The 14,846-nt window shown below is 40.2% G+C and overlaps 1 long non-coding RNA gene across 1 annotated transcript; it reads right to left on the bottom strand.

The window, feature by feature from the left end:
- Window positions 1-5,757: 5,757 nt before the first annotated feature.
- Window positions 5,758-9,358, bottom strand: LOC116960876. The gene is made up of 3 exons (XR_004406645.2): window positions 9,227-9,358; window positions 8,791-8,995; window positions 5,758-5,895 (listed from the first exon to the last, which is right to left on the bottom strand). It is a non-coding gene; the product is annotated as an uncharacterized LOC116960876 (long non-coding RNA).
- Between the last annotated feature and the right edge of the window lie 5,488 nt (window positions 9,359-14,846).

Genomic DNA, 14,846 nt, shown 5'->3' with positions numbered 1-14,846 from the left:
TCAAAACATTGAGCAGGCTGCAAATTCGTTACAAGATCGTGTGATGTCTCTGGTTTTATGTTTTGGTTTGGTTTGTTTGTTTTTTTTTTTTCTCCTGTGGGCATGAATTTCAACAGAATTAGATTTTTTCTTACCTGTTTTTTACAGAGTTTCAATCTGAAATTTGTAATGAAGGATCTCTAGTATATGTGAGACATAAATATTTGCATTATTTTGCACCACACAGAAAAAAAAGACCTTGCTGGAGTGTTACAATGTATTAATAGGGTCGGGCTATTTAGGATCCTTTGTCAGGTTGCAAAATGCCATTATTTGCAACCTACAAGGCAGACTTTACTGTTCTTCCTAACAGCATGAAACATTGCTGCACAGGTCTTCCACTCCTCCACTTCACAGGATAAATCCTCCATGTCCTTCATGCTGTAACATGAAGGCAGTAGAACTGCTTTCGTTACATAAAGTTAAGATACACGAAGTTTATAATTTCCTTTACATTACCACAGAAATGGCTGCATGAGACACTTGTCTCATGACAACATGGTATCTCTTGAAGGTGAGGGCAGAGCTAGATGATGTACAGAAAAAAAACTTTCAGAAGTAAGATCAGATATTTTACCCAAACACCATCAGAATGCTCCTCACATAAACTGCTTTAGTTTTCAGAATATGAGAGACTGGATCTGCTGCTATATGAAGTAAGGCATTCTCTTCAAGAACTTAAATTAGGTCTGAAGGTATGTGTGCTTTGCTTTACTAATCTCAGGGGATGCATGGGTTTAAACATAGATAGCATCAGTGTAGAGGCCAGTAACAGGCAATCGTGAGTGGTACGTGGGGGGATTTTTTCTGATTTCACTGGTTAAAAAATTGTACTTTCATAAACTGCTTGCTCCAAACATATAACTCTTCTCTGTATATCAAATTATTTGCTTTAATTTGTGTGAAAAAAATGATAATGAAACTGCTCAGGAGATTGAAATCCTCTCTGTCTCTCTCGATGCTGGGAAGCAGAATGCAAAGCTTCTGATTACGGTCTGACTCCCGTTTCAGAGCAGACCCATAGGTAAGATAGAGTCATTCTTCTCCTCTGCCATTGCAGAAATTTGGCTCCTCTGTTATAAATGCTAACAGATCATGTTGCTAGTTATGGTGTGTGTTCACATATGTTTTAGGAAATCCGTAGGAGGGAAGGGAGGCAGCTGTTTGATACCTCAGACCCTCTGATGCCAAAAACGAACTCTACTTCATATAGATCCCCGCTGGATGAGGCACATGGTTCAGATCGTATTAAATGAACATGTTCAAAGGCATCAGTACATGGCATTTGACCATCATTAGGAGATGGCCATTAATTGTGAGTAAAGGTGCAATAACAGTAACACCCAAGTCCTGATCTCACTGCGTGTCTAATAAGTGCAGTGAAGCTAGGTAAAAAGGACATAAGTAACTCATCGCACATTTTTGGCATGTTTTTGTAATAATACGTCTCTCAATGCCAACAAAGTGCTGAATAGCAACATGTAATGTTCTTACCCATACAGGGCCAAATTTTCATAATATCCAGCAACCTCAAACAGCGATGTGCCTGCTGCACTAACATTTAATATATGTTCAAATCATGGAATTGGGCAACCAAGTAGCTTCTTAGGCATCGCTAGCAATTTAGGCAGCCAATCATGGTATACGCATACACAGCTGTAGCTAATGCATACCACTCCAAGACTATGTACTGAAAATCTAATTCATATGGCTAGTTTTTTTAAAGGGATCTCCTTTTTCACCACCTAAAATTACCTTCCTTTCGATCTTTAATTCAGAGTAACAAAACATGGGCATTCAAATAGCCATTAGTGCAAGCAAGCCAGCAGAATGGTAGCTTGATTGCGTGTACAATTTTCTGTGGGATATCTCAAAGCAAGTTAGTAATTTGGCCCTTTAACATTTTCTCCCTCTATATATGCGTAGGTGGGTGCTTCTGTGCATGTGTATATGAGTTGCTATATCATATAATCACTTAATGCAATTAGAGTCAATTTAAGAAATACAGAAAATCCAAAAACTACACTCTTGTTTTTCTGACCATTTCCCCTTTTTAAAAAATAAATGACTCATCCCAGTTGCAAGAGCTAAGATATTCTTTACACTTGACGATTTAGCTACCTTATGTGTTTTTACTGGGGAAAAAAAAGCCCTCTATCATTTATCATGTCATCTTATCACAGTCTCTTTGTGAGACGCAAATAGCACACTAATGTTTTCTTTTGTTAGGGTGAGTTGGCAATCTCCTCAGAGATGGAGCAACTACAGACAGCTCTTTTTTTTGATAATCTTCCTGACACTTGGATGAGACTGGCTTATCCATCAACATACAGTTGCTCAGTGGTAAGTCGTATGCCAACAGTCAATCAGTATGGATGGCGCTTCTTGTCCATCATAAAAAATAGAATAGAAACTAAAGAATTTTTTTGGCAAATATCTTACCTTCTTATGTAACTCAGAATAGCTTTATATTATAAACTGATGTTACAAGTGTTATGAAAAGCAGAAATAACCTTGCATTTATCTTGCCAATTACTGCAGACTTTGAAAGATTTCTCTAAAATTTGCATTCCCACTTCTTGCTTGCTTGCTTGCTTTTTTCCTCAGCTGTGTGTGCTGATCAAATAGGTTTGGCGAGTGCTGTAGGACATAGTATCTCCTACTCAGAAGACTAGGCACTTTCTTATGTCTTTTGGGATCAGAATTTGTAACAATAGAAGAGTACTACTCTGAGCTCAAGGGTGAAATGGTCACCAGGAGCAGCAGCAGTTAACAAAGCAGCTTGCATCAAGAACTTAGAGAAAAGTTTCAGAGCAAGTAGTGGGGACATCATGTTTCTATTTATCTTAACTGAACTAATTTTAAGATGTGTCTATCTGCCTACTCTCCATAGCTGTCTTGTAATACCAAAAGTGAAACCAAGAGCAAAATGTGAAAAGCCATCCAATGCAGGCAAATTATTTATCTGCTGACATACTTTCAACTCTCCTTGGAAGCCTCCTGAGTAAGGCAGAGAGCCACTGACCGGTGGGGCTAACCAGGACTGGAGAGCTGACCAAAGGACAGGAAAGCTCTGCCTAACACAAAGACAGGTAGCACTAGAAGGCAAAACAAGCCCACACTTCTGAGATCAGCTCAGACTTCTGAGAGATCAAGAGAGGAAGAAGAAATCGCGTTCAGCAGAGGAGACATTGAGAGAAGCACCAGAGGTACATTGTGGTGAAGATCAATCAGAGCTTTAAGGAATTAAATGCTCTTTTAGCTTCCCCTGATGGAAAACTAAAGCACCATAGAGATACTGTGATGTCTGTGATAAATATACGTCCTGAAGACAGAAAGCGTTGCCTAGGGGATATAATGCAGTAATGCGAAATTACAAGCTGTTTTCCTGAAGGACAACACAGCTGCTTTCTTTAAAAAAATGTATGGGGGAGTCAAGCTGGACCTTACATTCATGTTTGGAGAAAAGAGGGTAAAAGTACCCACTGATTATATAAAAACTGTCTTGCAGAACTAGTAGGATTTGAGGTGACAGATTATCTTTTGCCATCAGGTGCAAAATGCAGTGAGTCACTAGGGAGCAAAAACATTTCCAGGAAATGCTGCGTTACGCAGCTGGGCTCCAAGAGAGGCTAGAACAGAGCATGTATGGGAAGGGACTGGGGAGCAGGTGAAAGGGAGATCTGTCATGAGCACCCAAGAGGTTATGCATGGATGGGACCAGTGGATTGGTCAATTCTGCTTGGCCATCAGTCTCTTGGGTCTGGGGACATCAAAAAAAAACAACAGAGGCTGAAAACAAAACTTGAATCAATGTCACATCTAAAAAGCCCGTAGTAATTGGTGTCAGTAGCAGGAGACGTGAGCTTCCTGTAGGAAAGGACATCCTCTCTCTACCACCCTGTTATGCCCACTGCAAAGCACAAGGCCTCAGTCATCCTGATAGTTTTATCCTCCCTGTTTTTTAAATCCCTCTGTGTCGTATATACCTACCTGACATGACACTGTCTGAGACATCAGATAAAACCCTTTGATTTCTAAGCAGATGCCATTTCAAAGTAAGATGAGATGGGGTGAGGAGGTGAAGGGAAAAAATCTGAATACACACACAATTTAAGCATCTTGGGCTCAGCAAATGTGTCAGAAACAGCAAACATGAGGGATCATATGAAGGAGATGATGTCAGATCACCTAATAATCTCAGATCTTCAGTCTGTCTTCAGGATCCTTTTCTACGTCTCTGAAATGAACATGAATTCTGTAAATGCTTCCCTTTATAAACTAGCCCTATATGTCACCTAGTGTTTCACATTTCTGTGTAGGAGTTGCCTCTTGCCCTCGAGCCAGCAGTCTCCTGTCTCTGGGTTAGAGACAGTCAACTATCCCCGGGGCAGAAGATGTGTCTAGCATTTCTTAATAGCAGCTTGTTAGGAAGCAAGAAGCAACACTGAATAGCGCCAAAAAAAGACGACCTCAGCTAGAAAGGTGGGGACGTGATGCCAGTGATGTTAAATGGGGTAAGAGAAAAAAAAACCAAGCTGATGCTTTCTTTTTCAGGCCACAAAAATTCAGAGAAAAATCCAACAGATAGGGAAAAAGAGTGTGGCTGGAAGAGACAGACTGGAAGCTTGTGTCACAGGTCATCCAGCTTTCTGGAAATCTGCAAAAGACCAACAGTGGGATGTCTTAACAGAGCTAAATATGTTTGGGTTCTGGGCTGTGACTGCACTGGCAGGCAATGGCTGGAGCAGGCTGAGGTGACAGCAGCGGTGCTGGAGGATTCGGAAGGAGACATTCAGAGGGGATGAAGTGCAGGGGCTTGTAAGGGGCGGAGGGTAGCAGGGGGGCAGGAAGCCACAAAACGTGGGAGCTGCCAGAAGAGGGGATGTTCGTTCCCCCTTTGGAAGATATTCATAATACACAGATACAGGCTTAGAAACTGTTCCACAAAAGCTCAGGGTTATGGCACTGACTCCCTTGCAGGCTAGAAAAATACCTGCCTGAAAGGAAAAGGCCTTCAGGGTAGGAGGGTTTGTTATTTGGGGTTTTTAACTGACAGGATCTGCTGCTGACTTGTAAGGTGGGGAGGTATTAACTCCTGAGAAGGAGGAACAAAAGGCAGGGATTGCAATCCTGCAAGAAAAAGCAAGGAGCATTGCAAGTAGAGGTGGGCTGGTCCGGGGGGGGGTAAGGATATTCATCGAGTGCTCTGAGATGAAACATGCTGTGTGTTCGCAAAGGTGCCTGTCAGTCAAGCGGGGGAGCAACATTATGACAACCTCTCTTCCAGAAGCAGCAAAGACCAAGATTTTTTTCCCTGCAAAGCCAGCCAAGAAATTACGGAAATGGTTGTTTTAACAATCAAAGCTAACTGGGAGAGAACAAAAGAACTCCAGATGCACGTATGTACACATCCATCCATTTGTCCATGGCCTCCTATGGCCTCCGATGAGCCAACTTCCACTTAAAGAAAGCCTCTTACATTGGTGAGAAAACAAGCAGCAAATTATTTTGCTGCTGTAAAACTTAAAATTATGTAAGTTTCAGGTAGGAATGTGAAATGGATGTAACTTGCATGAAAATTTCTGAGAGTACCATTAAGTCTAACGCACATGGAATAGCAGAAAAGAGGTTAGAGTTCTTTTGAAGGAGCCACTCACTTTTCCTGAATACCGACTTGCTGAATACCAGCTTACCAGTTACCTCTCAAAGCGCGGCTGCTGCTGTGGCTCCTTGAGACAGACAGGCTCAGGTTCCAGGGGGGCTGTTCTGAAAGCCCACAAGCACACAATATTGCTGCACTTGCTGCTTCTCGCTTGTCGGTACTTAATTAGCAAATACAAGTGCAGAGCTGTGCTGAAATCAGAAAAGATACTTTGGTATGGAAAAACTTAATGTGAGGAAGTTGCTTGTTAAACAGAGAGGAATTTGTTGTTCAGCTGCACTCAAAACACAAGAAAAGGGGAAAAAAAAAAACTTTAATGTGTGCCAGGGCAAAAGGACCACTCTCTTGGCAAGAAAAAGAAACATTTGCAAGCTTCTGAGTTGGTATTCGAACAATGGGGAAGAAAATGAAGTAGAAAAACTGCTTGATGGGCTGCTGAGAAGAATCCTCCTCCCTCCCCTACACACACTGATTTTTATGTTTTCTTCTACCATCTAGATAAGATGGACTGATGGTACAACAAATAATATCTGACATACAAGTTATACAAAAAACATGGTATCAAGAACATAATTCAAAATGGGCTGAACTCCTTGAATTCAAAGGCAATCAGATAAGTGGCAAAAAATATAATCAACTACCACCATTATTTTCTACCAGAAGATGTTAGATATTGAAAATTCTATCAGCTTTTTCACACAGTTGCTATCCCAGTATAGTCTGATACAAAGTAAAAAAACAAAACACCAAATCAAAAACCAAACCAAGCCCTGAATTCCAGTTTGAAGATCAAGGTGAGAAGAAACCTTAAGTCTGGCTGTCACACAACTGAAGTAATAGGTTTTCCAGTGTTTGCTTTCATCATGTTTCCTGTGGCTGTGATCTTTAGTGAATTACCCCTAATCCTTCATCAGAAGTCTGCCCTTCTTCAGTTTTATCCCAAGTTCCTAAGTTCCTAGTCGGCAACTTCTCAAATTGCCATTAACATTTTGGAACTTTCTTCACATATTGCACATGAGGGTCAGAATTCCCCATTGCTAAGCTATTCATTTGTATTTCCTTTTAATCCTTCTCCTACACAAAACAAATATCTAAATATTGCCTGTGTCAAAGTAAATATTTTAAAATGTATATGCTTAACTTGGGGCTGTTGGGAGGGGTAGGCTGCAATTGTTTGCAGTCCAGGAGCTTCACATTACTGGGTCCTTCCTAGCGTGGCAGGTGCCAGGTCGGGGGGTGTGCGCCCACACGCAGCATCCCACAGACCTCACGCATCCGCGTCCTTCCCAGCGCCCATGCTTCCTGACCTTCGACTCACGGTTTGCTTCTGAACACTTTTAAAGCAAGAGCACCCTGTTCAAATCCTCAGTGTTTCAGCGTTTGCTAAGTAGTACATTCTATTAGCAAATGCTTTCACTGCAGGTTAAAATTCTCAAACGCAGATCATACAATGCGCTGAGAAGTATTGGCTGGCAAAAAAAAAAAAAGCCTGTCATACATAGCAGGACTACCAATAATGCGCAATATATTACACTCCAGCAAAAATTACTGATATCAAAGCTAAACAGGAATGATTTGTATGGTTGAGACAAGTAGAATAAAATATGTATTTTAACTAAATCAGTTTTTAGGAATACCAGGCACAGGTTAATCCTTTATAAATATGTTCACAGAGTACATTAGACACCAGCCCGCCTACGCAAAATGAATGCAGCACACACTCTGATGTATCACAGAGGCAGGATAAATGAGGGAACTCTTCTGTGTTTGATCTGGTTCTGCTCTGTAATTCAGAGATACTGGAGATGGGTGGTGAGTTTCCCATTGATCCCAAAAGAACCAATACTGTTGAATCCTGTGAAATGTAAGCTTTGTAGAGGATTGGAGGCTATGCACGAAGGACATTGTAGCTTTAGGGGCATATTCTCTTCTTGGGAATGTGTGTAACTGGCATTCACAAGAGTCATACACATCCTAGGGAAACTATATCCTGTAGCTTAACAATGGTGAAAATGCATACCTAGCTCCACAGGCAATTATATCACTCTCATTGCTACATCTGCATCCAGTTAACAAAGGACAGATTTCCAGCAGATAATAAATGAACCTGGAAATGAATGTCCTGAGAATTTTGAAACAATGCTAAATTTGACACACATCACCATTTAAAAATGCAGCAAAGTGCAGTCAGAGCATCAATCCAAGTCTAAGATATTTTAGATAGAAAACACAGGGCTAGCACATAGATGTGGGAATAATCAATTCCAGGGGGTTTTCCCCCCCATTTTTTCCAGCTTTTTAAACCACTTACACCAGTTCTTGCTTCTCTGAACTGTATTTTGCATATGGTAGAGGTGTTAATGCACAGTTACTGCACAACAGGGTTGTGAATTTTAGTTAATGAAAGCTTTTAAGGGCACAATGAAATCCTCGGATGAAAGGCAACAAAGAAGTGCGAAGTATTATTATAGCCTCGCCTAAGTTTTACTGAGAGCATTCTTGTACACGATGGACACAGCATAAATATGTGTTATGGGTGATAACCTCCCTCTAAAGGCTAATTCCCACTCCTGAGGCTGCCAGAGGCAAGGGGTGGCAGTCTTATAAGACTTAAAGTCTCATAATATTTTCATCCTATTCCTAACCCAGGAGCTAGAAGAGGACCGTGTATACATTCTGAATCCTTAATGAATAGCATGCCCGTCCCAGCATATTGTGTGCACGAATAGATCGCAAGGACTGCAGACCAAGATGGTTCAGTGAACACTTAAAGGCAGAGGCAGCTATAGGAAGTACAGCAAATACTTCCAGTCACAGCAGTGTGGCATACAGTAAGTTTACAATGTGTGTTTGTATGCTATCTATGGAAGAGATAAGCAAAGGGACAGAAATCTGCTTGTCATTTTCCCTGATAATTTTTGCTAAAATCCAAGCAATTGTTTGTGCATAATAACAAAAAGAAACGATTAACACAGTCTGTATTTTGCAAAGGTGAGAAAGGGATAGCTGTCAACAGGATGTGGATGAAAGCTCCGGTAACCCATTTGGAAAAAATCTAGCACCAGAAGAAACGTACAACAGCTTACCAGGCTGAGAGAGGACAGGATCTGCTGGTCTGAATGATGGTTTGATCTGTTACGATGGGAGTGAAGTCTTCAGTTTGAAAAATACTGTTCTGCTTCCTGGGTCTGCAAGAACTAACGTTGTTCTAACAGCTGCATCCTTCTGATCAGCTGCCCTGTTTCACTGATCATGGTCTAAGTGATCTGTAGCCTCCTTCTTTTTCTGCCTCTGTTCAGAGAAAAGATTGCAGCTTCATTTTGGTTATTATTTGCATATTTTCCTTAACAGTTTACTCTCAGCAGCTTCTGATTTAACCTTACATGTTCTGCAGTTCAGGAAAATACTACGAAGAGAATTTTTAGATTAGTACCTAATATTTTCAAAGTAATAGCAGGCATCTCACTCATACATCTCATGTTCCACCCTTTTGGTAAATGTATTCTAACACTCTTAACTTACCTGCTTTAAAAGGACTGGCATGTTGAACCAGCTGGCCTTTTTCCACTGCTATAGCTTTTCATGTCATAGTCTGCTGCTCCAATTTCTGTATTTTCCTTGCATTTTGCAAGACAAAATGCAGAAGTTTAAAGGTTCATAATGTTTATGTGACAAAAATCTTACTGCTAAGTACAGTATTACTGATGGATTATTTTAATGCAATAGCATAATGTAATTTAATTATAGTAATAGTGCACAGCAACAATCTTACTACTTATGTCAGATTGTGAGACATTCTCTCTTAAAAGCTTCATCATTATTATTTAGTTTTTATGTTTAGTTCCACAGTATCCCCCCCCCCTCCACACACATTAAATTAATTTCAAAGGTGTAGAAGAAGAAACATTAGGTAAATTGCTCCCATTTTGCCACTGTAAAATTCCATAAGAATTCACAATGGTAACTGAAAATCTATTTTGCATCATGAGGCAATAGTCAGCCATCCTGTGGTGAAAACTTGTAGCCTTCTGATCATAAGTCCTCAGACCTGTAAGCTCTAGTTTAAAAAAAAAAAAAAAAGCCCAAGCAAAAAAAAAAAAAAAAAAGAAAGGATCGTTCCACCAAGTCCAACTTTTATATTTACCTGAGAGCTTTTAATGTAGATTGATCTGAATTCCTGTGCCAGCCACGAACTACTTCGACATTCATGTAAACTATTGTAGTTCAGGGCTCCAGCTTTCTCAACCCACAGCTTCCATTGATTTCAGCTGTGGCTGACAGCAGTTCTGAAGATCCAACCCACAAAAACTCCTATTTCTAAAGTGTTTTCTATCTGAAGACCACAGAATTTTCTATCAGTGTTAATTTAGCTTCACAACAGCTCCAGAAAGACAGAAAAATGCATCTTCAGCCAGCACAGCTGTATGCAAAGTGAACATCTGTCCATTGCCAAATTCAGTTTAGCTAATAATAAAAAAAAAAACACACTTTATTTTCTCTTCCAGACAGGACCAGACTGCAAGGGAAAGCCTGGAGAGGATTTCCATGCTTTAAAAAGGGAAACAGGGAGAGACTGAATTTCATAAGGTCCCTGAGGAAATGTGTGGCAGCACTAGGAAAAGAACTCAGCACTTGAGCAGCCGAGATACCATCTTCACAGCCAAAAATGGATGTTTTTTTTCTCTGCAGCGTGACTGCATTAGCAGTGTTGCGGTGACATAACAGCACAGACATAGCAGGCTCTGTGGATTTTGTGGCAATGAAGTTAGGTAAGGTTAATTTCTGATTGGCAGAAGTTGTCTTTCTGCAATTGCATCACGGCAAAAGCTTTTCCTGCCTTAATTCAATAACAAGAATCTTGGTAATGTGAATTAGCGAAATCACTGCAAACCACTGCTTTTTAGAGGGGGTAATCAAGGTGTACCCTGTATCTTAAAACTATGGAAACTGTAAGAGTCCTGCTGTACGCTGATCTGTTGCTGTTCATTTACTAGCTTGCCCAAGGTTTTGTAAGACCCAACTGTATATATTTTTCAGTGTATACATTTATTTAGGTGCAAGGCTAAAGCCACAAAGGGTCTTGGGCTCAGTACTGCAATACTTGACTCTTAGGGGGTCTTTCAGCTTAAGAAACCCACAGCTCCACAAAAGCCAGCCTCTTTGCACAGTATCTCTGCATAGAAGTAGGTTGTGTGCAAGGGACCTACATTTCTGCTTCTTTCAAGGGATTAGGAAGATGGCTCAGGGGTGGATGGACACTTTTCTCTCCCCTTTGACTTCTCAGTGTGTACGAGTGTGTGGAACTATCCATGCCTGGTGATCCCTTTTAGTGCAACATACTAGCATAAGGAGGAGAAAAATTGTACTAGACTTCCCTACTCCTTTTCAAGCCTCAACAGTATATTTAAGAGCAGTTCTACGCAGCGAGAGATTAAAATACACAGCCTTTTTCTGTTTGATTTTGGGTAGATGTTTGAACCCAGAATCAATCTTCCGCAGCAAATATTTGCTAAAAGCTAGCCTATTCACTCTTTTACAATACCATGGGCCACCTGTCAAATCTATGGCACCTTTGTAAGCTACAGAAGGGAACATAATTATATGCCAATTCACTTGTGCATTGATTTTAGCATGCAGCAGAACCCATTTCTCTAGCCAGCCTCTGCTTCTGCAGCAACGCCCTGTACTCAGCAGAAACCTGGACTTTTGATAGAAGTGGCACCATTTTTACACCTTTATGCCTTGGTGTTATTCATACTGTATACCATTTGCTACCAAAAAGCCTCTGCATTCCTTAAAGCTTTGTCTTAGAAGAAGAAAGAATTCCGGGTCAAACTGCCTGCATCAAAGCAAGCTGGTGGGGGATTTCAACCTTTGTCTTAGCTCCACATCTTAGGTGACTGTTCTGAAGATTTAAGGGCACTAAGAAAACATTATCCTCTTTGCTGTGTTTTGCATGAAACTTTATAACAACTAGAAAGTAAAAGTTGTTCCTAGCCTAAGATCTATTACAGTAAATTAGGTCACCTCAGCTGCCTTTGTAGACAAGATGATGTACGTACGGCAAAGAAGTCTCTTCCTCCCATTGATAACATTGTTCCCTTGCCTTTATGTGTTGGATTGGAAATGAATCTATAGTTACTGTCTATTTAAAGTGAAACTCCTGATTATGAGTCTTTTTTTTTTTTTTTTTTTTACCATTCAGGTGCAGTGAATAACTTCCGCGCTGCTGTGAGCTTGACTCCTAGCCTCTAGATCTCACCCTCCCTAGTGTTGTCTGGATATCAGGTTTTTCAACCCCCAGTCCTTCCTCACAGGTAGGAAGCACATCACAACTCATTAGTAATTTACTGCTACAGTAATTTTTATAATTACTGCCAGGAGGCCTCATTAAATTTGATCTAATGAATAAATATTGTATTTTTCAACGTGATTACCAGAACAGCTTAAGCTGAGTGCCATAAACAATTATTTTCTTCAATACGCAGTATGTCAGTGAGTATTGATTTTTATTTTGTAAAGAATTTACTGTATTCCTATCTATGGCTAGTAAGTAATAAATAGCCAGCCCTCTGAAGTGTCAATTGCCACAGAGCAGATGGCAAAACAGAAACTGGGATATCTCTTGCAAAAAGTAAAATAATGCACATTAGTGAAGATAAAGGTTTGTCTGGAGGTCGAGGAGTGCTCCAATGTGAGTCTCTCTCCTATCCCTCAAGAAAGCAGCCTGCTTTAGTGTGCTGTCTCTGATTTGTAAGTCAGTGACACCAAAAAATTTAGAGTGTATTAGTAGGATACAACAAAGCATTTTATCTCAAAGAACTAACACATGAACAAATAATGATGCCTTATGTTTCATTTGCTTTTAGAGCAATTGATCAGATGAAATATTATTCTAACGGTTTAAGAAAAATACAGAAATATATAATATGCTGAACACGAACTTATAGTTCAAACCAATGCTGCAAACTATTTACTTTCCAGCATCATTTACACCTTTTTCAGCAATTGCAGACGCTAGCATAGAAACCTCTTTGAACTGTATAACAAAAGGCATGCATTGGCAATGTCTTAGGATATACATAGAGGAGCACAGCATTGGGAGAAAACCCTCGAAATTTCTGTCATCTAAGAACGTTTTCTGCACTTCCAGCTATCTGGTACCACATTAGTTAGATCCAAATCCATAGCTCGAGCACTGCTTAAATAATTAAGTAAATTTATCTACATCAACAAATAGCACTACTGGCCTGTGCCATCAGTTTTTTTGTTTAAGCAAATCTTTCTTTTAGGGCAAGAAAAAAAAGTGTGGGTAAACCCAGGGTCACTGAGGGCAATTCATATACCTAAAAGGATTTTTTCCTATTTAATGGGCATTTTTGCATGAGCTGCATTTTCTCCCTTGGTTGTTTAGTTTAAGGAAACCTGGGGAGTCTTGAGGTTGTTAGCTCAGTACCTCCCATTCAGTCTCCTTGCTGTAGCCAAACTGTGATCTGGCCTCCACCAGATTTTACTGGAATGAGTACAGTGCAGTTACTGATTTATAACTGTATGTCATCAGAACAGCCTCTGACTTTCACCAACATGCAACTTTTCCCCCTATACACAAGTAAACTATAGGCAGCTAACTCTACACAGGACCTTAGAACTAGATCCACCTTAGTTGCTGCTTCACTCCCTAGCGCCTGTATTTTGTGACACTAAACATTCCCTCTCATAAAGTCCCTTCAATATCTGGGTTTCTGTTGTGACAGATGTGAAGGAACCTCAGTCTCACCAACACCGGCTGGCAAATATCTGTGCTTCCAGACAGGCTGTCGAAAACTCCCCTCATCTCACTAGTGGTGGGATTTGGTGGCGCTTGCTGAATGATCCTTGCACAAAGAAAAACTACAAGACAGCTTCTCTTCCTCCTTTGTATTTTTGGTGCTCCATGTCCTACAAACACATTAGCCATAGCACTGCAGAGCTCAGTACAACTGTAGGTAACAGTGCCCTACGCTCCTGTACCACTTCTACTCCAATGACTTTATTTTCTGAGGGATAAGGTCAACGTGGTTTAGGTGCCAGGCGAACACCAAGAGAACGTTGCTCAGAAACTAAAGCAGAAGGAGTTTTTAACTGTAGGGAAGAGTTGAGTGCTTTGTACAAACTAAGCCATTGATCATAGGGACTTCTGAGCATCCCTTTTACAAAATCCACGTCTTCTTGCACATTGTACAGCAAGCCATGGCATACCAGGAGGAGCTCCAGTGAGGGTGGCTGTTTCACAAGATAGCAGGGAACCCTAAGATCTGGCAGGAATCACATCCCTCTGTGGGTCCAAACATGTTAAAAGTGTAAAGCGATATCTATACAGGGAAAAACAGATGCTGGATTTCATCACTCAAGATTAATTAGCAAGTTAGCTAAGCCTGATATCAGCCAAACTGTTCATCTCATCCATAGCTTTTTCTTAGAACAGAAAAAAAAAAATCAGATGCTAGACGTGAGCTTTTAGAAACTGGAAAAACAGGTAGAAAGAAAGAAAATGGTACCTAATAGATTGCAATACTCTCAACTCCTTGTTTCAGCTATAAGGCACAATATACTTAATAGCAAATATGTCTAAGAAATAGACTGACTCTGCTTGCAAGAAGAGAGGGTGTTTATCTTCAGGCTGTGCTTAGAAGGTACACAGAAAAAAACCAAAACCCATTATTCCTTGCTGTAGGTAAGTCTGCAAATCTTGATGAAAATTAATTGTAATCATGTTAAGAACATTCAATTGTTAATTTTTTTTCTAAAGCAGGCTTTAGCTATGTGCGTAAATGGGGTTTTGGTCTTACAGCTGCAAAAAAAAAAAAAAAAAAAAAAATCTTGTTCAAGACCATGGCAGAAGGCTTTGACATGGATACCATATACACTAGTATATTTTTATTTACTGAAGGTACTCTTCAGAGGTTTATAGAGCAGATGCTGTTTTCTAGCCACAGCAACTATTTAAAAACTAGAAGTTACTTCTCCCAGAGAAAACTGGGATTATATCAAAGCAGTTCAGTTCCTCACAACAAAACTCTGTGCTTGATTTCCAATACCAAAATTGTAACATCGCAACTTTTTCATAAGAATTAAATGGAAACAGAAATAAAGGGGGAAGAAA

The sequence above is a fragment of the Tyto alba genome, unplaced genomic scaffold, assembly GCF_018691265.1.
Source record: "Tyto alba isolate M040663 unplaced genomic scaffold, T.alba_DEE_v4.0 Super-Scaffold_7, whole genome shotgun sequence".
NCBI classification, from domain to species: domain Eukaryota; kingdom Metazoa; phylum Chordata; class Aves; order Strigiformes; family Tytonidae; genus Tyto; species Tyto alba.
The sequence above is the reverse complement of the archived record's forward strand: the minus strand, read 5'-3'. Positions and strand labels throughout refer to the sequence as shown.